The sequence below is a fragment of the Chinchilla lanigera genome, unplaced genomic scaffold (assembly GCF_000276665.1).
Source record: "Chinchilla lanigera isolate Chin_1 unplaced genomic scaffold, ChiLan1.0 scaffold00032, whole genome shotgun sequence".
Lineage (NCBI taxonomy): Eukaryota > Metazoa > Chordata > Mammalia > Rodentia > Chinchillidae > Chinchilla > Chinchilla lanigera.
Window position 1 is genome coordinate 2,061,028 of NW_004955433.1, and position 23,076 is coordinate 2,084,103.

Sequence of the window (23,076 nt, forward strand, 5' to 3'; positions counted from 1 at the left end):
CTCCACAAACTGTAAGCAAAATAAACCTTTCCTTCCTTAATTTTGGGCATCAAGTATTTTGTCCCAGCAATGAGAGAAAAGTAACCAAGACACCAATAATTGCTTCAATAAAAAATATTAGTATCATGATGTTTTACCCAGTATAATACCAAAATGATTTAGAAGGGGAAAGAAAATAAGAACATCTTTTAATGTTTAAATTCATAAAAACAGAAATTTTTATTAAACTCTTAGTACCCTCAATGGAGAAAAGTATATAAACAAGATTTGCATTCTCTAGACAAAACAGCTCATGTCCTATAAATGAAAGAAATCAGAATATTTTCTAATGCTGTATAATTAAGGGCAAAATTGATGTTACAGTGATATCTAAAATTCATATTATTAACTCCTGGAATTCTGACTTAAAATCTTAAAATGCTCAAAGCAAGAAGAAGCAGGAAGAGCAAACTAGTACTTTAAAGCAATTGGTGGAGAACAAGTATGCAAATATATAACAACACAAGGGTCTGTTACCACGTGGTAATGTTTGTTTCTAGGCAGAGAACAGGAAAAAGGGAAGACATAATGCTTTGAACTCATTCCAAGCCTGCATAAATACTAGGTGTCTTTAGGAATACTTTTAAAGAATTTATAGGAATGCTCTATAGCACTGAGCCCCTGCAACATTAAATCAGTAATGCTGCTTAGCAAATAGTATTTATCATTACGTTTTTAGGCTTTTAGAGTTTTAAATATTTCTCACTTTACATAACAAATGTGGTTTAGGAAAACTGACTGTACATCAAATTCCATGTTCTTTGCTGCAATAAATCCTACAATGGGCAATCTTCTCATGGGGTGAGGAGGTGCAGAAAGCTTTCAGAGTTGGAACACAGCCTTGCTGGTGATAATGAGCTAACACAGAGGTGAGATATGTGGCAGAAGGGACACAGTAGTCCTGGTAGGGCTTTTCTTCTTGTACTTTTCCTAAAATCGGGATCTTCAACTATCTCATTTCTTTTCCTCTCCAGAGGAAATTGTTTTCTTTCTATTTTTTTTTAAAGTACTATGGTGGTAGAGATGTTGGAGCACATACTAGGCAAGTGCTCTACCATTAAGCTAGATTCCCAGCCTTTTTAATTTGGTTTTTAAAAATTTTGAGACAAGGTCTTGCTAAGTTTCCCAGGCTGGCCTCAAATTTGCAATTCTCCTGCCTCAGCCACACAAGTAGCTGAGATTCTAGATATTTGCCACCATGTCCAATAAAAGGCCATTTTTTTCTCATGCTTATGGACCCTTCAGTACACAGTGCAACTCTAGAAATCTTGTAAGTATGTTCCACCAGAAGGATGCAGATGGTCTTTGTTCCATCTTTTCACTGTCTTTTAGCTGAAGCTCTCATTTATCACCTCAGTTACTGCCAAGGCACCTCGTTAATCATACTGCTGTTGACAGGAGGATCCAGCAACAGAAAGACCCTTCATGGTACAGTCCCCGCCACCACCACCATTCTCGTGCCCCATGTACCCAGCGATGTGAAGTACCTCATAGTTTAAATGTGTTGTTCACTGTTTCCCAGGGGCTTAGCCTTGACCTTGTTTTTCTGCCTTAAGCTATTGTTTGTGAATGTTGTGTATGGAACTCCCTGTAATTCAGCCAGGGTCTCACCAGAAGCAGGTAGGAATTTAAGGAGAATTTAATAAAAGCACTATTACAGTAGGCAGAGAAACTACAAGGGATAAAGCAGTATTCTGGTAGGGCACTGGTACTGAGCAGTAAGAGGAGGGAGCACTTAGTGGAACTTGGAGACAGGAAACACCATGCAGTGGGCCAGTAGGACATTTTTGGTCTCTGTGGGCTAAAAGATAACTGGTTAATCTTGAAGTGACTATTGTACAGTGGTTATGCACATGCTTCAAAATCCTACAGAAGAGAATGTTTCTACTTGCAGTATGTCAGAGGGATAAATAGTAGACCTTGCTCTTCATGCTTAGAAACATCAATGTTCACTTCCAAAGCATTAAAACAATTGCCATAATAGGTGAAAACATGGACTGCCATTGGATTTTCATTAATTTTCCACATTTTGAATTGTGGGCACTACTATTGCTACATGAGCTCATTGCAGTATTGAAAAATTACCAGTTATATTTGCTGTTTATAATCTATGTGTACATTAGGATTAAAGTGGATTTAACCCATTTTTTTATTTTAAAGATAAAAGAACAAAAACAAAATAACAAAAATAAAGAAAAAACAATAAAAATGATACAGAACTCCAAACAAAAGATGATAGGAAATTAACAATGGTTGTTGTATTACATTTTGCTATCTTCAAAGTAGTTGCTTAGATTACCAGATATAAGCATGCAAGATTGATCAAATAATTAAACACTTACTATTCCTTTCAATAAACCATTAGAAATTAACAGCACAACGGTCTTACCTTAACAATTTTTAAAGCTGTGTCAATTTTTCTAAACAGGAACAGCCATTTGCAATACGAATTTTTGTAAATTTTATCATTAGCAGTTGAGAGCACATGTCCATATAGCAATGTAAAAATATACTAAGGAGTACTTGGTAAATTCCAATGGGCTCTTTCCATTAGCATAATTTTGTGTTGTACAATTAAGCTATAGTTACATCTCTAATTTTGGATAATATTCAGTGGTTAACAATAAAGTGACAAAAAGCTCATGCAAAAAATAAATAAAGGAAGCCACCCTTTGGCAAGCCTGCAGAGGGACCTAGGAACTCTGGCTCCTCCAATCTCAACACTCCTTCCTTGCAGTCTGTTCTGGTGCTCTCCATTGGCTGACTCTACTGGAGGCCATTGGTCAAGGGAGCTCAGTGTAGCCCAGCAAGATCCTGGGCTGGATGGGGAATGACACCATGGCAAGATGGGAAGGAGGGTTAAAAGCAAGATACCCAGCAGGCCCTCTATCAACCACCTGCAGAACTTATTGATGATGCAGACAGCTGAGGCTTACTCTGCCCACTAACAGAATCTCTGCTTTTCTGGATGGTTCATGGTCTCTACTACATGCAAAGAGCTTTTCTCTGTTGTAAAAGGGTAGAGTAGTTGCTGAAGCTGTCATGTAGTCAGGAACTGTCTTGTAACTGGATGTAGCTCGTGATAAGTCTTTGCTAATGCAATGTCAGTAGAGTTTTAGTCACTAAAACTAAAAGACTAGAACTACATCACTTCTGGGCTGTAGTTCTAAGAAATGGTTGCATATTTCAATGTTCTCGCCTTCCTTCTACCCATCTGTACTGGGAAACTCAGAGGCTCAATAGCATTGTGCGATCTCAGAGGAAAGGGTCAGAGTACCTTGAGCATGACAGTGAAAACATTTTACCAACCAGGAAAGTGTGTATGAGCAAGAAATAAACTTTGAGAAAATTTGCTATAAAAATTTTAAACAGTAACAGGCTCTCCACATGCTGAAGACTAAAACTAGACCCATGTTTCTCACCATGCACTAAACTAAAATAAAAATGGAACAAACATCTAAATATTAAACAGAAATACTAAATCTGGAAATACTAAATAGGTATGACTCTAAATAGGTATGACTCTTGCAGACATAGGTACAGGCAAAGAGTTCATGAACAAAAAGCCCCAATTGCACAGCAACTATCAGAAAGACTCAACACCTGGGATCTCATCTTACTAAAAAGCTTTTGCACAACAAAAGAAATCATCAACAGAGTGGGGACAACCCACAGAGTGAGAAAAAATTTTTGTATGCTGTTTCTCAGACAAAGGATTAGTATCTAGAATATATAAAGAATTGAAAAACATCAGACCCTCCAAATTTAAAGATACAATCCAAAAATGGGGGTCTGAGGTGAATCCACACTTTTTAGATAAACAGTACAAATGGCAAATAAATATATGAAAAAATATCATGTATTCAACATCATTGGTCATTTCAGAAATGCAAATTAAAGCAATGCTGAAATTTCATCTCACTCCAGAAAGAATGGCTATCATGAAGAAATCAACCAATAACAAATGCTGGTCATGCTGTGGGAAAATAGAAACCTTTCTTCACTATTGGTGGGAGCATAGACTGGTGCAATCACTGTAGAAATCAATGTGGAAATTCTTCAAGAAACTAAAATTTGAGTTCCACTTGACCTAACTATTCCCTATCTTGATATATTCCCAAAAGAAAAGCATCATACCACAACAATATATGTGCACCCATGTTTATAGCAGCACAGTTTGTAACAACCAAATCTTGAAAACAGCCCAAATGCCCATTAACCAATGAATGGATAAAAAAGATGTGAATTATTTATACAGTGGAGTACTACTCAGTCATAAAGAAAGATAAACTTGAGACATTTATAGCTGAATGGATGGAACTTGAGACCATACTCTTAAGTGAAATAAATCAGACACATATGTAAATATTGCATTGTCTCTCTGGCGTGAGAAACTGAAAGTATAAATAAGAACCAAAATGAATAATAGATATTGTGAAATAGGAAGAAATTGTTCAAAAGGAAAGGGGAATTGGGAGGGAAAGGAAGGAAGGTAAAAGCAAAAATGAGAAAAAGAAGGATTAAATGGAAAAAGCTTTGTAAATAAGGAGGGATGAGGAGTCAAAGGGGAGGGGAGGGGAATAAAAAAAAAGAGGTACCAAGATATATCACATACAGGTAGAAATTCCCTATGATGAATGTGATCAATATGTATATCTAAACTGTACAAATAAAAATTTTAATTTAAAAAAATTTTAAACAACAAAACTAGAAAAATGAACCTCACTTGCTCATTACCTAATTCAATAATTATCAAAGATTTTCCACATTAGTTTAACTGTCCCTTGTCTTTTTCTTTGATAAGTATTTCAAAGTAAATAGCAAGCATTGTCATTTCATTATGATATATTTCAGTATGCAGCTTTTAAAAATTGTGTTTTTTATTTAACCACAATCCCAGATTATACCTAATGAGATTTTAATAATCCTTTGGCATCCTCTACAAAGTCTAAACACTGCATTGGATTTGATCTCTCACATGAAGAACTGTCCTCTTTCCCAGCCTGCCTGCTGCCATTGTCAGTGTGTGTGTGTCAGTCACCGCTTCACCATGCTTATTTGTTTGCTTCCTCATGTTGGTGCCATTTCACTTGTGCCTTTGCCCAACATCCCGTAAAATCTTTCCCTGGAGACTGGGTTCAGGTCAACTTGTCCTGGCAAGAGTACTTCCCAGTATTAAATGTTGGTGTTTTGTGTGGGGCAAAACTGTACCACATTAGCTACTATAGCAAATGGTCACAGGTTATCCAAATGGGCCATGCAGTTGAAAGCAAACCAACCCAGGATGTCTTTTTTTTCCTCTTTTGCTGAAGCTTATATTTTAGAACCCAGTTCAGGTGCCCACTTTATGGGAAGTATTTACTAACATCTCCCCCTCTGTACAGATTAGCATTATTTGGTGCAAAAGCTCTTGCATCTCTATCCTAGTATTTGCTTGTCATGTTAATGATATATTTACTCATATTACAAGATAAGATTCAGTGTAAGACTTTACTGAGGACAAGAAGTAACCTGTCCCATAATCCAAACTGAGGAGCCCACATGGAAAATGAAAAGAGAAAGAAGCTCAATCCTCCTGTCATATCCAGACTGTATGAGTGAGGGTTAAGAATGCACTCAATAAATTGGAAGCTAAAAAAAGAATTCTCCAGGCTGCAGAGATAAAGCTCAGTGATAAAGCATGCATTTAGCACACTTCAGGTTCTGACTTAATCTCTAGTACCACCAAAAACAATTTTTTTTCTTTTGAGAGAGTTCCTAGTGTGCTGTGGGCCTTACCTACTGCCTGGAAGAGCAGAAGGTTCTTCCTCTCTCCTCAGGCTTGTTGATTCATGTCACTCATTAAGAGAAAGACAAAGATGGACAGACCTCACTGATCCATTTAAAATTCTGCCCAAAAGAGCTCCATAGAGAGGTAAAGGTTTATCCAACTGGGAAATGGACCAGGGTTTAAGGGAGGAGATAGAAGCATCCACCAGAGGAAGCACTCTGCCTGTGTCAGGAGCTTCCCATGCCTTCCCACTGAGCGCCCACGGCCTATAACCCACAAGGCTGGCTGTCAGCCCAAACACCTGCCAGCTGCTGTGAGATTACCTGAGTCCCAGCCAAGCCTTTGGTGTCCTCACACCTCACACCTCACCCCTCCCTGTCCCCTTGGGTCAAGTCCTAATGGAACCAGAGGCAGCCTGCTGAATGGGAGAAGAGTAGTGGAGTCCAGGGCAGGAAATGTGAAGAGTCAGAATCAGTAGGCGGGGAGAAGAGAACATTTTCTGCCCAGCTTTGAGAGCTCTTGTTCAACAGTGTCTGATTCTTTTCCTAGACTGAGCTCTCCTTAAAGTCAAGGTCCATGCTACTAAAAATTTATTAGTGCATAGGTATAGGGTTATGGTCTGACAGAGTAGCTTTGATATAAGTTTAGTGTGTATTCAATTCTATAGATCTCAATTCTCTACTTTATAAATCCAAAATAATTGTAAAATGAGTACCTGCCTATATCTATGCCCATTGGAGAGAGGAAATAATTTATCAAGAGTAATTATTGAAAAATATTTACAGTTGAGTTACTTTTCACTTATAGTACAGCTTTTTCTGAGTGTTAATCAATCTCTTTATATTTTCCAGATGTAGTACTGATAGGATTTTAACTTTTAGCCCAATTTTATAAGATAAGCAATTAATTTTGGAACATCCTTTGAATTTATTTCCCTCTGAGATATTAGACAAGGCCTATCAAAAGAATCCAAATATCTTTTCATAGCATGAGAAATTTTAGGCTTGGTGTATCTCTGAGGATTCTTTATCTCTAACTTCAGACTGAGGTAGACTGCTATAAATATTATGCAGGCACAAATGTGCTTTAGTCTGTGCATTGCAGGGGTCCCAGTTGTCTTCCTTGTAAAATGAAATTATTGGACCAGCAGATGAAGGTCCCCAGGTCCAGCAGATCTTATCAAGTCATCTCTGACTACGCTTGGCCTATTGGATTTATTCAAGGGAGTGAAAGGGATGATATATGAACAAGTTGACTCTGCTGATGAGGTGAGAGGGTGAATGTGTTAACCCCACAAACTCTACTGCCTGGGTAACTTCCAGAGGTGATGTCCATCATTCCTTTTGACATGGAACAGCCCTGATCTGGAATTTGTTTTCAAGTAACTGATAAGGAATGTGTGTGATGGGTTTGTTCTCTGAGTTTCAAATCAAGATTTGTAGTCTTCAAGTATGGTGGCTGGAGCATTATGCCATGGAATACGTTGAAGATTCACCTCCAGGTAATAGACACAGGTCTTCCTGGCACTAACCATTTAGCCCATTTTCCTTTGACCTGTGACTTGTGGGAAGCTCAGTTAGCTTTAACTGTGCATTTAATTTTTTTCTAGGTTCTTCAGTGAAAAACAAAGGGATTCATTAGCCAATTTGTTTGTCATTTGCTTAGTTTTAACCTAAAGCATCTCCAATCAGTTTAGTGCAGTATACTATTAAATAACTTGAGTGACAAGATTTATGAGTGCTTTTACAGAAACCAGAAATCCCGTAACCCAGTCAGCACATACTGCTAATGTATTTTTTTGCTGGAGCTTCCATAGCCAGGTACCACATACTGAGTAGCTTGGATAACAGAAATTTATTTCCTCACAATCCAGAGGCTACAAGTTTAAGATCGAGGTATCTGTAGGACTGCTTTCTTCTGATGCTTCTCTCTTCAGCTTATAAATAGCTATCTCCTGGTCTTTGTGTGGTCTTCTCTCCATATGTGTGTGTCTAAATTTATTATTAGAAGGACACCAGTCATAGTGGATAGGACCATCCTAATGACTTCATTTTATCTTAATATTCTCTTTCAAAACCTTATATCCTCATTTAATCATCTCTTTAAAGTGTCTGAGCCCTACCTCTAAACATAGTCATAGTCTGAGGTACTGAGGTTTAGGACTACAACATTTGAACTTGAGGTCAAATTTCAGTCCATGTATTACTTTATATTATGTACCTCAAACATACACATTTTACTTTATGAAATTGGATTGTATATTAAATAATATATAATATTAAATTAGAAATTTTCTATTTTAAATATTCACCTAATGTGTATAATAGCCTGAATATGAACTCAGTGTGTAAATAGATGTTGGCACGATAGAGTGATTCACACTGTAAAATATGTCTATATTGTCTTAAACACAGGACAAGTAGTAATGATGATCATGGATCACTTCAAAAGGGAAACAGTTAATCCTTTTAAGGGTACAAAGTCTGTGATGACTTGAAATCTGGTGTTATGATTTGGATCTTAAATTCCCCCCACAGTCCATATACTGGCATGGGTATCCAATCTTTTGACTTGCTTGGGCCGCAATAAGTAAAGAGATTATCTATTATATATTATGAGATTATTTATTATATATTATAAAATATGTAATATAGTTAATCATTAGGTATCAAAGATTTATTTTTTATTTTTTTATTGTAACATTAAAAGGGGGGCAAGAGGCCTACAGGCCACAGATTAGACACACCTGTAAGGCTTGTTCATTAGCCTGTGGTACCAATAGGAGTGGTGGAAGCTTCAGGTGATAGGGTTGAAGGAAGGAAGTTAGGTCACTGAGGGTTGTCTTTAAAAAGGTGTCAGGACCCCAGCCCTTTCCCTTTCTCTTTGCTTCTCAGGTGCCAGAAAGAGAACAGCCTGTGCCCCTGTGCTCTCCCTGCTGTGATTGGTTGCTTCACCAAAGGCTCAAAGGCAACAGAGCCAAGCAATCATGGGATAAATCTGTGAGCCAAATAAACCTTTCCTCCTCTACATTGCTTATGGCAGGTGTCTTACTTTTCTTGTTGCTGAGACAGAATACCCCAAACCCAAAGTTAAAGGAGGAAGGGTTTATTTAGCTCACAGTTTATAGAGGTTTTAGTCCATAATTGACTGGCTGCAAGGCAGGGGTGGCACATGGCAGAGGGGTAACAGTTCATGCGGTGGAAGATAGCAAAATCAACAAGCAAGGAAAGAAAGCCTCTTTCTGCCCCTTTTATCCACACTGCTGGCATTAGGGCAGTGCCAGTCCAATCAGTGGACTGATCTAGCAATCACCTACCCTAATCCCAGCACCCTTAATCCCAGCATTGCACTACAAATCAATCACACATTCTAGATTTGACCACCTCTGAAGGAAAAAAGCCTATTATTGCATGAGGCTTTGTGGGGACATGTAGACACAAACCCTAGTAACAGGTATTTGTTTCAGCAATGGAAAGATAACTAATAGTTCTGGATAATGTGACCACAAAATGTACCCACGTACTTACCAAGTCTGAGGATTTATTACATAATTGTCCCTAAGTTCATGCACCAAGACTTCAAATGAGAAAGACACAAGGTTCTGACTTCATGGAGCTTACATATGGTGGTGTAAGTAAGCAAAAACAGTGATAAGGAAGCAGATAGGTAAAATTATAGACTGAGAAAGGCACAAGGGAAGGGAAACCCAACTAAAAGTGGCTTAAATTAGGGAGTACAGGGGATTCCTTTCTGAAAAATTAGCCTTGAAGTCAAGACCCAAAGTTGAGAAAGGCTAGTCAGATGGAGAACTAAGCAGGTTGGTCTCAGAGCCATAGTCCAAAGAGTTTGACATGCTGAAGCACTGACAGAAGGCCAGTGGGCCTCGAGCACAGGATCTGATTGGTTTCCAGTCACAAACATCAGGGACTAGAACTGTAGCAAATAGACAAGAGGATGGACAAAGAGACTTTGTTCACCTTTAACATTTTAAAAATACACCTCTGAAACATTTTACCAGAGAAGATACACATAGACAACAAATAAGCACATGAAAAGATGCCCAACATCATTACTCATTAGGAAAATGCAAATTGAAATCACAAATGAGAGCATTATACACCTTTTGAAGCAGCTAAAATAAAAATTAACAATGATACTAAATGCTGGTAGAAATATGGAGAAACTAAATCGTTCATACACAGCTGATAGCACATAAAATGATACAGCCACTTTGGAACACAGTTTAACAGTTGCTTTAAAAAATGCAGCTATCATACAACCCAGCAATTATACTCCTGGGCACTCATCCCAGACAAATTAACACAATATTCACACAAGCACCTGTACACGGATGTTTATAGCCATTTTACTTATATTAGTACAGAACTGGAAATAACCCAGATATTCAACAAATGAATGGTTAAACAATGGTGCACAGTGTCATGGGATATTACTCAACAATAAAAAGAACAAGTTGATACAATCAACAATCTGGATAAATCTCTGGAAAAGTATGCTTAATGAAGAAAAGCCAACCTAAAAAGCTTATGTAGTGTATCATTCCACTTATGTAAGCCTGTTGAAATGACAAAATTATAGAAATGGAAAACAAATCAGTAGCTGTCAACAAGGAGGGAGAGGTGGACCAGGAGGGTGTGGATGTGACTATAAAAGAGCAACAAGAGGGATCCTATGGGGACAGGAATGCCCTGGCTCATGGCTGTGTCATCGTCCATACCTGGTTTGTGAACTGAACTAGAGTTTTAAGGATCTTATCACTGGGAAAAACTGGATAAAATGTACATGAGATTTTTCTGTATTTCTTACAGCTGCAAACAAATCTACACATACCTAAAAGTAAAAAACGTTTTGATTTTTTAAAAGAAAACACATCTCTGAGAGCACTAGGGGTTTGATGACAACCTCTTCAAACAGGCCAAAATGCAAAAGTCCCAACAGTGCAGCTTGAGGGGTGATACTTTTCGCTTGTGCTGTCACTGCACCCGCAGAACTGGGTGGCTGGACCACAAATAGGCCCAAGACATCTTTTTCCTTCTATCATGCCATGACCTGCGTGGGCTGTACATATTTGTGGAACCATGTCTTTAGCCTTAACACATTTCTCAAAGACTGAAAATCTCTATGAAAACAGCACTAACTGCCGCCCTGGCACTATACCAGGAGAACCACAGCCTGCCCCCACCTTCCTGAACACTGCTTTGCATATTATAGCAGGATTACTGGAGTTACAAAAGGGGAAATGCTGAGCCTTTCCTTTCCTGGCTAAAAATTGTCCGCACTTATGCTGTTCGAGAGAGAGGAGCAGGAGGAAAGAAGTCCTCTGAGAAGAGATACAGTGTGCTCAAAAACACCTATTTTTCACAGGAGGAATGAAGCATGTTAGCAACTCTGTTTTGTATGTTTTATTTTTTATCTATTTATATTGCAAACCCTCAAGGTCTCTTGAATAAGTTTTGTGATATACTCCTTTTGTAGTATTTTCATGAATTCTTTAATCTATTCATTTCCTTCCATGCATAGCTTTTCTAGTTGAACCTTACTCATATGTACAAACTCAGTCCTTAAATCTTCATCTTATGACCCGCCATAGTATTTTTCAAAGATGATTGCAAAATCTGTCTAATCCCGCATGTTCTTACAATGTGACTGTGACATTGTTCTCATGAAGATTGAAGGGGTATGTTTCCTTCCTTTGAATCTGGGCACATTTTGTGAAGTCTTGACTAACAGAATATGATATAAACATTGTAAAAATGTTATGCATGTTCTACCTGCTTTCTGGGAAATACCTACTTTTGGAATCCAGCGCCCATGCTGTGAGGAAGCCCAAACTCCCCAAGATCTGAGCTCTTCTTACTGAAGGACTATATGTAGGTGTTTTGGCCGCTCAGCTGAGGTTTGAGCCAATGGGACCAGACACACAAGAAAACATGCCTTGAAGTAATTCTAGCTCTCTGCTCTGAAGTCATCTGCAGCCTTTTGATCCTGGAAAAACTTCTAAATGTAATATGATCAGAAAAAACCCATCCTCACTATGCTCTGAATTTCTGATCCATAAGTTTGGGGTTGGAAATTAATTATACTAAAGTGATTATGGGATAGCTTGCTAAACAACAATGAATTACTATACAGCTTGTTCGACTAAATGCCCTGACCCTCAGTCTCCTGCTGGTGCTCTCTACTGGCCAAACCCAACTGGTATCCAGAGAGGAAGAAAACCTAGTCACGTCATACATAGACTTCAGCTTCCAGGAGAGCCTGGCAGAGACCCTCTACAGTTGAGACTCTCGTTCTTAATTTCTGATTTTAGTGGTAATGCAAAGTAGAGGGGACACAGGATGCCTAAAATTGGACAGCGTGAGATAATTTGTAAGCAGCAATCATTTACCTTTTAGATAAATCTGTAAAATGAAGGGCTTGAAGTAGTTTGAGTTCACCTTCAGCTCTGGCATATATATATATATATATATATATATATATATATATATATTTTTGTTGTTGTTGTTGTTGTTGTTGTTGTTTGTTTGTTTGTTTGTTTTGTTTTTTGTTTTTTGTTTTTTTGTTTTTTGTTTTTTGTTTTTCTCTGGTACGGGGAACCGAACTCACGACCTTGCGCTTGCCAGGCAGGTGCTTTGCCGCTGAGCTAAATCCCCAGCCCCAACTCTGGCATATATTAAAAAGAAGTTCTAGAATTTAACTGTGAAGAGCATAGACTGCAGAACAGTTTGGGTTCGAATCCTAGTTCTGCCATTAATGAAGAATTCACATATGCCTTCCACTGACCTGCTGGGTAAACTCAAGTGCCTCCTTTTGCCTCCCCCTGCTTCAGTTTCCTTCTCTGTAAATGGGATGAAAATATTGCCTACCTACACTTGTGGTGGAGAGGGAGTGATATCATAAAGGTAAGGCTCAAAGTATGGTGCTGCATGAGGGTAACGAGATTACAGGTGCACACTGCAAGGGAAGCAGATGGAAACCCAGCAAGTCTCTTTCATTTGGTCTTTATCCTCTGAGCAATAGCTGCTGCCTTTATCTCTGACACTCAGACTTCTTTAAAAATTAATGACTTTACAGAAAGACAGATAGATACACACAGAGTGATAAGGAATTTTAAAAATTCAGTTTTTACAATCTAGGGGTCTGGTTTGCTGAGTTCTCATGAGCCTGTGGCATTACTAGAGCACTGTGTCTTTGAAGTAGGTCTGCTAACTTGGTCTCTTCCTAGCTTCCATTCAAAAGATAACAGTTGAAATCTAAGGCCAATAGTTTTACAAGTAATCTCTAAATAAATACCACTAGTATCAATAAGATTCCAGAAAAAATTAAATGACAAATTGTGTCATGAAGACTTTGTTGAAAGAAATATTTTTTAGAACAACCGAGAAAGAATTGGTCCATTTTCAGTTTTTTTGAAAGATAGTTGGATCATATTAGGTGGAATTATGACCTTGTTGTTATTGTCTCTATTTGGAAATTATGTTTCAGAGATGTGTTTGGGTTTAGAGATATGTTTGGGTGTCATGTTGACAAGCAGTGAAATTGTGATGGTTAATCTTGACTGTCAAATTCACTGGCTTGAGGGACACCTAGGAAATTGGTAAAACATTTCTGGGTATATCTGGGAGAGCCATGAGGACATGACCTTGGGGACTATATCTGGCCCCGGTCCTTTTCTCTCTGGTTCTTCCTCTGTTGTCTGCTTCCTGACTGCCATGAGGTGAGCACAGCCTTCCTCCACTAGGACCTTCTTCTGTGATGCTTCTGCCCCCAGACCAGCTGACCGTGGACTCAGACCTCTGAAATTGAGAGCCACAATAAAGCTTTCCTCTTTTAAGTTGTGTATGACTGGAATTTTATCCAAGCATAGAAATCTGACTAATACACTACCAAAATTGTAGTGTATTATTTCTATAAGAAACCTATTTCTATAAGAAATAGAAAAATTAAATATCACAGATTTTATTGGATAAATTGAATGTGTCAAAGTAATTCCGTGGAGAGATGACTGTCTTAAAAACTAGTGCTTGAATCACTAGATGATCATATAGAAAAGGTATAAACCTCAATTCTTTTTTTGTGGTCCTGGATATCTAAACCAGGGCCTCATACCTTCTAAGCAAGTACTATACTACTAAGCTACACCCCCAATGCCAAAACCTTCTAAGTATTCTGCTACTGAGCTACATCCCCAGCACCAAAACTGAAATATAATATAGACCTCAAAATAAAACCAAACATTATAAAATTTCTATAAGAAATAGAAAACACACACACACACACACAGATACACACACACACACTCTCTCTCTCTAACAGAATAGTATCACATAAAAGTGCAAAACATGAAAAGATTAATAAATTGATTTCATCAATATTAAACACACTTTCTAATGGTACCTTTAAGAAAATAAAAATTGGTCCACAGAACCACAAAAATAAAACAAAAACCTTAAAGCAGTGTTTCCAAAAAAGTCATAAAGAACATAAAAAAGAAGCCAACAGACAAGTGAAAGATATTTGTATTATCTATACCTGACAAATATCCAGAATCTATAAAGAACTTTTACAACTCCATAACTAGAGAATAGACAAACCAGTTTTTAAACTGAGTAAATGGACTTAGGGGTATAATTTGGTAGTATAGTGTTTGCCTTGCATGCATATGGCCCTGGATTTGATCTCTAGCACCATAAATAAATTAAGCTGAGTAAATGACTTGATATTTAAAATAAAAATCTGAGAATGACCAATGCATATGTGAAACACTGCTCAACAATTTCAATGAGCAGGAAAATACAGATCAAAAACACATTAACATATTGTTATAAACCCACTGAATGACAAAGAAAAAGTTGTGAATACACAATGATGAAGCTATGAAGCAAGTGTTATGCTCATATTACTGTGGCAAATGTAAAACAGTGTAACCACTTTGAAAAACTGGATATTTGTCAGGTATAGATAATACAAAACTTCCAAAAAAGTTTGGAAGTTCTTGATAAAGTTAAACAAACACTTGCTATATGACCAATCAGTTCTACTCCTAGGCATATGTACCAGAGAATAAAAACTTGTCCATTAAAAGACTTGGAACTATTTCTAGACTTGTTTTTATATTTGTCTGTTTTGATGGTGCTGGTTATTGAACCCAAGGCCTTCACACTGAGTTTCATCCCCAACCATTTCTTTATTTTGAAATAGGATCACATTGTCTCTGAGCTGCACAAGCTGGTCTCAAACCTACAATCCTGCCTCACCTTTCCAGAGTGATAGGCTTTGAGGAATGTACCAGCACACTCAGTTTACTTATAGCCTTGTGACTAATAGCCTAAATATGTCCATCAACAAGTGAACAAACTCTGGTATATCATTTGGATCTAAAAATCATTCTGAGTGGAAGAAGTCAGACACCAACAAATATACACTGTATGATTTCTTTTATGTGACAGTTTAGAAAAGGAAAATTACTGTGCTAGAAAAGAAATCATTGACTACTCATATCGATACATGACCTCAAAACAAAATGGTAGGAATTTACAATGGTTGCTATATTACATTCTGTTATCTTCAACAAAGTTGCTCAGTCCACCAGATGTAAGAATGTAAGATTGATCAAACAATCAAAGGCAGTAACAAATAAAAAAATGGAAATGATGCAGAGCTTCACCATACAAGATGTTAGGAGTTCAACAATGGTTCTTACACTGCATATTGTTGTTTTCAGATCAGTCATTCTGATTACCAGATTCAAGCATGCAAAATTGGTCAAGAAAAAAGAAAATTTTAAGCATTAACTGTTCCTTTCAATAAACCACAGAAACCAGCAATACACCTATCCAAGATATCTTTGTATATACATATAAATTTTGTTTTTCATTTTAAAGAAAAAAGAAAAAACCCAAAATAACAAAAACAAATACATAAACAAAAGAACATAGAGAACAATAAAAATGATACAGAATTTCAAAACATAGTGATGGGATATTACCAGTGGTTGTTATATTACATAATGTTATCTTCAAAATAGTTGCACATATAACCAGATATAGGCATATAAGATTGATCAAACAATTACACATTAACATTTCCTTTCAATAAACCAATGGATATTAGTAGTACAGTTATCCTAGCTATCCTGCATATACATAGACATATTTTTTCCTCTTCCTTCTTTTTCCTCCCGCCTCTTTTATCCCAGTTGCTCCTTCCTATTTGAACAGTTTCCTTTCCCTTTCACAATGTCTTTTGTACCTTTCAGATTTTATTTACTCTTTCAGATCCTTATAATAGGGAGGAAATATGATGTTTACACATGTGAATCTGATTTGTTTCACTTATGAGTATGGTCTCTAGTTGCATCCACTTACCTATAAAAGCTTCTAGTTTATCTTTCTTTATAGCTGAGTAATACTCCATTGTATAAAAATGCCACACCTTTTTATTCATTCCTCAGTTGGTGGACATTTGGGTTGTCTCCAAGAGTTAGCTATTACAAATTGTTCTGCTATAACATGGGTGCACATATATCGTTGTGATATGATGTTTTCAGTTCTTCTGGAAAAATACCCAGGAAGGGAATAGCTGGGTTGAATGGGACCTCTAATCCTAGTTTACTGAGGAATCTCCAGACTGATTTCCAGAGTGGTCGCACCAATCTACACTCCCACCAACGGTGGAGCAGAGTTCCTTTTTCCCCAAGCCCCTCCAGCATTTATTATGAGTTAATTTCTTAATGATAGCCATTCTTTCTGGTGTGAGATGGAATCTCAGTGTTGTTTTCTTCATGTGAGAAGTGTGTATTCATCTCAGAGGCCCATTTTTGGATTGGGTCTTTGAGTTTTGGGGGCCTGATTTTTTTTTAATCCTTTATGTGTTCTATACAGGAATCCTTTGTCTGAGGGGCAGTTGGCTAAAATATTTTCCCAATTCATGAGTTTTCTTTTCACCCTGTTGGTGATTTCTTTTGATGTGCAAAAACTTTTCAATAAGATGAGATCTCAGTTGTTGATTCTTTGAAGTATTTCCCATGAGTTTGTTTTGTGTTCATGAATGCTCTACCTACCCCAATGTCTTCAAGATATCCACCTACTTTCTCTTCCATTAGATCTAGTGTTTCTGTTTTGATATTTAGATCTTTAAGCCATTTTGATTTTATTTTGGTGCATCGTCATAGCCCTGGATCTAGTTTTAAAGACTTCAGCTTTGTCTTTGAGCAAAGAGAAGGAGCAGCCCTTACTAAGGATGAGTGGATTGCTTATGTAGGACTTGGGGAATATGAAGAGTCAAGATTTGGGAAGCATCAACCACAGTGTCCCCATCCCTTGTTTCAGGCCTTTTTACTCCATCAGAAGCTTGAGCAAAGATCTGCCTAGGTTAAGAATTTAATTTCCTTTGGATTTTAGCTGTTCTTACTATCTAGGCATGATCCTGAGCCACTCAGCACTTCTGCTAAAGGAGATGACAGATGCTTCATCTGTGCTAAGGAAACCCATCCTCCCATCCCTAGTTTAACATTTTTCAAGGCCTTAATTGAGTTAGCAAAGCCATCCAATGCTACTTTCTTTAGAGCAATATTTCTTTCATCTCTTCAGTGACAGATACAACACCAACTGATGCACGTTCTCCAACTCATCACCTGTGATCATTTGATGCCTTGTGTCAGGATTATACATCCTCTCATATCCACAGCAGTACCAACTGTCACATGTAGATTTTCCAGAAAGCTGACTCTGGGGTGGAGGCTATTATGCAGGAGGCACAGGGGTCAGTGTCTGCAGGTTCAGCACAACACGTGGAAAGGGAGACAAGGGTAGGAGATGGGCAGAGAGAGAGCTCAAGACGAGATGTGGGCTAAATGAAGCTTTCATTGGCCCTGAGGAAGTTTCTGCAGATGGAAGGCCCTTCAAAGCTGCCCATAGTTGGATGAGAAGCTGAGCCTCTGAGGCCCAGGTCAGCAGTCATGGAATGTGCCCACCCTGGGGAAGATGACCCTCTCCACCTGATGGTGCTGCTAGGAACTGGGCAAGAGCTACTTTATTTCTGAAGGGCATCTTGGTGGTGCATTCCAGTAAGCATTTTCACACCCTATGTCACTGCAAGTATAACTAAAACTCTGTATACAGCTCCCTTCACTTCCTAGAACCTCCTGGTTGTAAGGGTTGCTGTGGCCAAAACAATAAGCTGCCTTGCTAGTGTGTGACACTCTCTCCTGTCCTTCTCACCCCTGTGACCCTTTCCTTCCTTTCCTTTGCCCTGTGCTAAGGAATATACCCAGATTACCTTTCATGAATGCTTTAATTTAGCCATCACGTTAGTTCTGTTTAGTAAGCATGATTAAGCCCTTAAAATATGAACTTTGGTTGAATAGTGGTTCCAAACCACACAGCCAGTTCTTTCTGAAATCTGCGTACAAACCCAAGTCCTGTTCCAAATCCCATGTTCTCCGTGATGACACTGCTACTGGCTCCCTGCTTCTTTACCTCCCCTGCCTCAACCTGAGGACAGAAAACACATTATGGGTCACTGTTCTTAATTAAGCCCTCCTACTGGTGGCATAAATTCCTAAACAATGCCTTTTAAAGGCATTTTTAAAATTAGTGAACATTGGTGATAGAGAATAATGAGATTTGTTTTGGTATATTAGTACGCGTAGGTAATGTTTTTATTATTTTCATCTCCATTATCCCCCTCTTCCCTTCCTACATTCTTCCTGATATTCTCTTCCTGCTCTCTAAAAATCTACCTTCTAATTTCCTGTTATCTCTTATTTATATATTTAGTTAGTTCATATAAGAGAAAACATGAGATGGTTAATTTTCTGATCTGGCTTGTTTTGTTTAACGTGGTGGCTTTCAGTTCTATCCATTTTCCTGAAAATGACATGATTTCATCCTTTATGACTGAATGAGATAGACAGACAGACAGATATAAATTTTCTTTATCCATTCATCTGTTGATGAGCATCTAGGCTTTTTCCACAGCTTAGCTATTGTGAATTGCCTTGCAATAATCATGGATATGCAAGTATCACTAAAGTATGCTGTTTTTAATTCTTTCAAGAATATACCAAAAAGGGGTAGAGCTGGATCAAGTGGTATTTCTATATTTATGGGGAGTTTTGAAGAATCTCTGCTGGCTTCCAGAGTGGTTTACTAGTTACATTCCCACCAACAGAGTAGAAGGGCTTCTTTCCCCTGCATTTTCACCAGCATTCACTGGGTTTAGTAGTCTTCATGATAGTTGTTCTAACTCAGGTAAGATGGGATCTCAGTGTACTTTTGATGTGCATTTCTCTAGTAGCTAAAGACATCGAACAATTTTTACATTACTGTTGGTCATTTATACTGATTCTTTTGAGAACTGTCTATTCGATTTATCTGCCTATTGATTGCGGTTTTTAGTTAATTTTTTGACTTTATACTCTAGATACTAATTGTCCAACAGAAGAGTAGCTGGCATAGGTTTTCTCCCACTCTGTATGTTGTCTGCTTTACCATGTGCATCAATCACTTTTGTGTTGCTGGAACAAAATACCCAGCACCCACAATTTAAAGCAGAGGTTTAGTCTGGCTCATGATTTATACTGGCTCCAAGGCAGGAACAGCATGGCAGAAGGCGTCCGTCAGAGGAAAATCTGCTCACCCCATAGCGGCCAGGAAGCAGAGTGAGAAAGGAGTAGCTGGGGACAAGAATGCATCCTTCTAGGTCACTTGTCAGTGACCCACCTCCAACCAGGCCCACCTCCTAACAGCACATTCCACTACTGAGTTTATCAATGAATGAATCCACTGATGAGAATGCCACCCTCATAACCCAGTCACCTTTCACACACATGAGACATTGGGGAGTATTTTAGATATAAGCCATAAAACCATGCCCTTGTTTAAACTTCAAAAGCTTTCTCTCTCCAGCCTTTGTTAATATTCTGGGTCAGCATCAATAGGTCCTCTGGATGCCTGTGAAATGGGGAAGGGGGGGGCCTTGTGGCAATTCTATGCCCTGTCAGGAAGCATTTCAGAAACAGGATGCAACAGGACACTGTGGCACATCTTATAAAATCATTTTCCTAAAGCTGTGATCATTTATTTAGTTACTCAGACCTGAGATACAGCCATTCTTCCACAGTTCAGCTGAAGTCTCTCTTTAGCTCTGTTTTTCCCATGCATCTCAGATGAGAACAACGGCCCTATGCCTAATACAGTTTTCCCACAGGTAAGAGCTATTTAGTCACATTTTACTGCTTAACATTTTCATGTATACATTCATTCCCCTCAACAGATTATAAATATCATGTACCATCATTTTTATCACCATTCTACATAATGTATTGTACATGGGAGACATCTTAAAGCAGCTTACATTAATTTTGAATTAGTGTCATGAGCTGCTTAGAGATATGCCTTTGGGCTCTCTTTTTCTTCATTCTCAAGTAATGATACAAGTTTTATCTTTTCTTAGGTTTCCCATACTGCTGACATTCTTATCTATCCTATATATTTTTCATTTTGCACTTCCTCTCTTGTGTAACCCTGCCCTGGGAACCCTAGGCAGTTAAGTTTACTCAGGGTGATTAACACAAACTGGTTATGTCCCATATAAGGCTAATAGCTCGCATGGTTATGAACAAACTTTTCTTTTGGCTATGATTAAACTCAACAGATCTAGGGGAAATATTTTATGACTTGCTGTATATAGTGGCTAAAGAGAATTTTAGGATGGTTTAAAGCCTTGCTGCACAAAACTATAGTCTATATTGCTAACACCACAACTATTACCTAGGAGTTTATGGAAATGTAGAACTTTATGCCCCATTCAGTCATGCCAAATCAGAATGTGTATACTAACAAGGTCTTAAATATTCATGTTTTATAAATATTTAAGTTTGAGAAGTACTGGTTTAAAAACAATTTTGTATTAAGTTTACTGGTACATTTTAAATATTGGTTACTTCCATTACAGGGACTTTGTACCTGCACATGACTTATCTCAACTCCTCTTTTTTCCCACTCCCTTGCCTTCCTTCCAACCCTTCTTCCCCTCCTTATTTACAAAACCTTTATTTTCATTTTTTCCTTCTTTTCACATTTTGTTTTCCTTTTCCCTTCATTCCTTTCCCTCTTCTCCTTCCCTAGTTCTCCTTCACAATTTAACATATTCTTCCTATTTCATAATATCTAGTATAGATTCTGGTTCTTATTTATACTTTGTTTCTCACACCAGAGAAACAATGTGCTATTTACACATGTATGGTCGATTTATTTCACTTAAGAGTATGGTCTGAAGGTACATCCATTCAGCTATGTCTCAAGTTTATTGTTCTTTATGGTTGAGTACTACTCCATTATATATATATATATATATAAAAAGCATATCTTCTTTATCCATTCCTTGGTCGATGGGCATTTGAGTTGTTTCCAAGATTTAGCTATTGCAAAGTGTGCTGCTATAAACATGGGTGTGTGTATGTCACTGTGATATGATGTTTTTAACTCATTTGGGAAGATACCAAGAGAGGGAATAGCTGGGTCAAATGAAATCTCTAGTCTAGTTTTTTGAGGAATCTACATACTGATTTCCACAGTGGTTGCACCAGTCTATACTGCACCAACAGTGGAAAAGGATTCTCCCCCCCACCACATTTGTTATTGGTTGATTTCTTGGTGATAGCCACTCTTTCTGGAGTACAATGGAATATCAACATTATTTTAATTGGCATCTCTTGAATGACCAGTGATGTTGAACATTTTTCCATATCTTTATTTGCTGTTGTACTCCTTCATCTGAGAAGTGTGTATTCTCAGATGCCCATTTTTAGATTGGGTCTTTACACTTTGGGTGTGATTTTTTTTGAGTTCTTTATATATTTTAGATATATTTATGCATGTTCTATGATCCGGTATGTAGTTTATTTTGGAGAATAACCCATGTGCAGCTGAGAAGAATGTGTAGTCTGATGTTTTGGGGTGAAACACTCTATAGACATCTACTAAGTTCATTTGTTCAAAAGTTTCATTCAGTTCTGATATTGTTTTGATTTTTTTGTTTAGTTGATCTGTCTATTAGTGACTGTGGGGTAGTAAGTTCTCCCATTATCATTATGTTAATGCTTATTTGATCTTTTATGTCAATTAATATTTGTTTTGTCTTGTTTTGTTTTTGGTCTTTTTGGGACAGGGTCTCACTATATAATTCAGGCTGGCCTTGAGCTCACTTTGTAACCAAGGCTGGTCTCAAACTCACAATGATCCTCCTGCCTCAGCCCCCTGAGTGCCAGGATTACAGGCATATGCCACCATGCCCAAAAATATTTGTTTTATATAGTTGGGTGCACTGGTGTTTGGTGCATATATATTTATGATATCTCTTCTTCCTCTTGGAGTTTTCCTTTAACAAGTATGTAATGACCTTCTTTGTCTCTTTTGATTAGTCTTGGCCTAAAGTTCATTTGGTCTACAAATAGAATAGCTATTCCTACTTTTCTCAGGTTCCTGTCACATGAAGTACTAGTTTCCACCCTTTGATTTTCAGTCTATGAATTTCTTTTTTAGTTAAATGTGTTTCTTGTATGCAGTATTATTGTTGGAACTTGCTTCTTGATCCATTCTGCCAGTCTGTTTCATTTGATTGGTGAGTTGGAAACATTTATATTGATGGTTATAACTGATAGGAATTGGCTTATTGTTGACATATTATTTTCCTGTTGTTGGTTACCTGTCTTTTTCCCTCTGTTTAATTGCTTGCCTTGCCTGGTGGCTTCTTTCTATTGATGTTCTTAGCATTATGATCTTCATTATCTCTTTCTAAAATATCCTTCAGAACATTTTAGAGGGTTGATTTGGTGATCATGGATTTCTTCAGTTCTTTGTCAAGAAAGTATCTTATTTCTCCATTGATTTTGAAAGATAGTTTTGAAAAGTACATTGGTCTGGGTTGGAAGTTGTTTTCTTTCAGGAGCTGAAATACCTTACTCCAAGTTCTTCTTGAATTAAGAGATTGTGTTGAGAAGTCTGTTGTGATTCTGATGGGCTTTCCTGTAGATAATTTGTTTCTTTTTTCTAAGAGCTGTTAATATTCTGTTCTTGTGCTGGATTTCTGGAATCTTGGTTATTATGTGCCTTGCTGGAGATTTATTTTGGTCATGGCTAATTGGAGTTCTATGTGCCTCACTTATTTGTGTGTCAATTTCTTTTTCCACTTTTGGGAAGTTTTTTCCCATTACTTCTGTGAACATGTTTTTTTATGTTTGT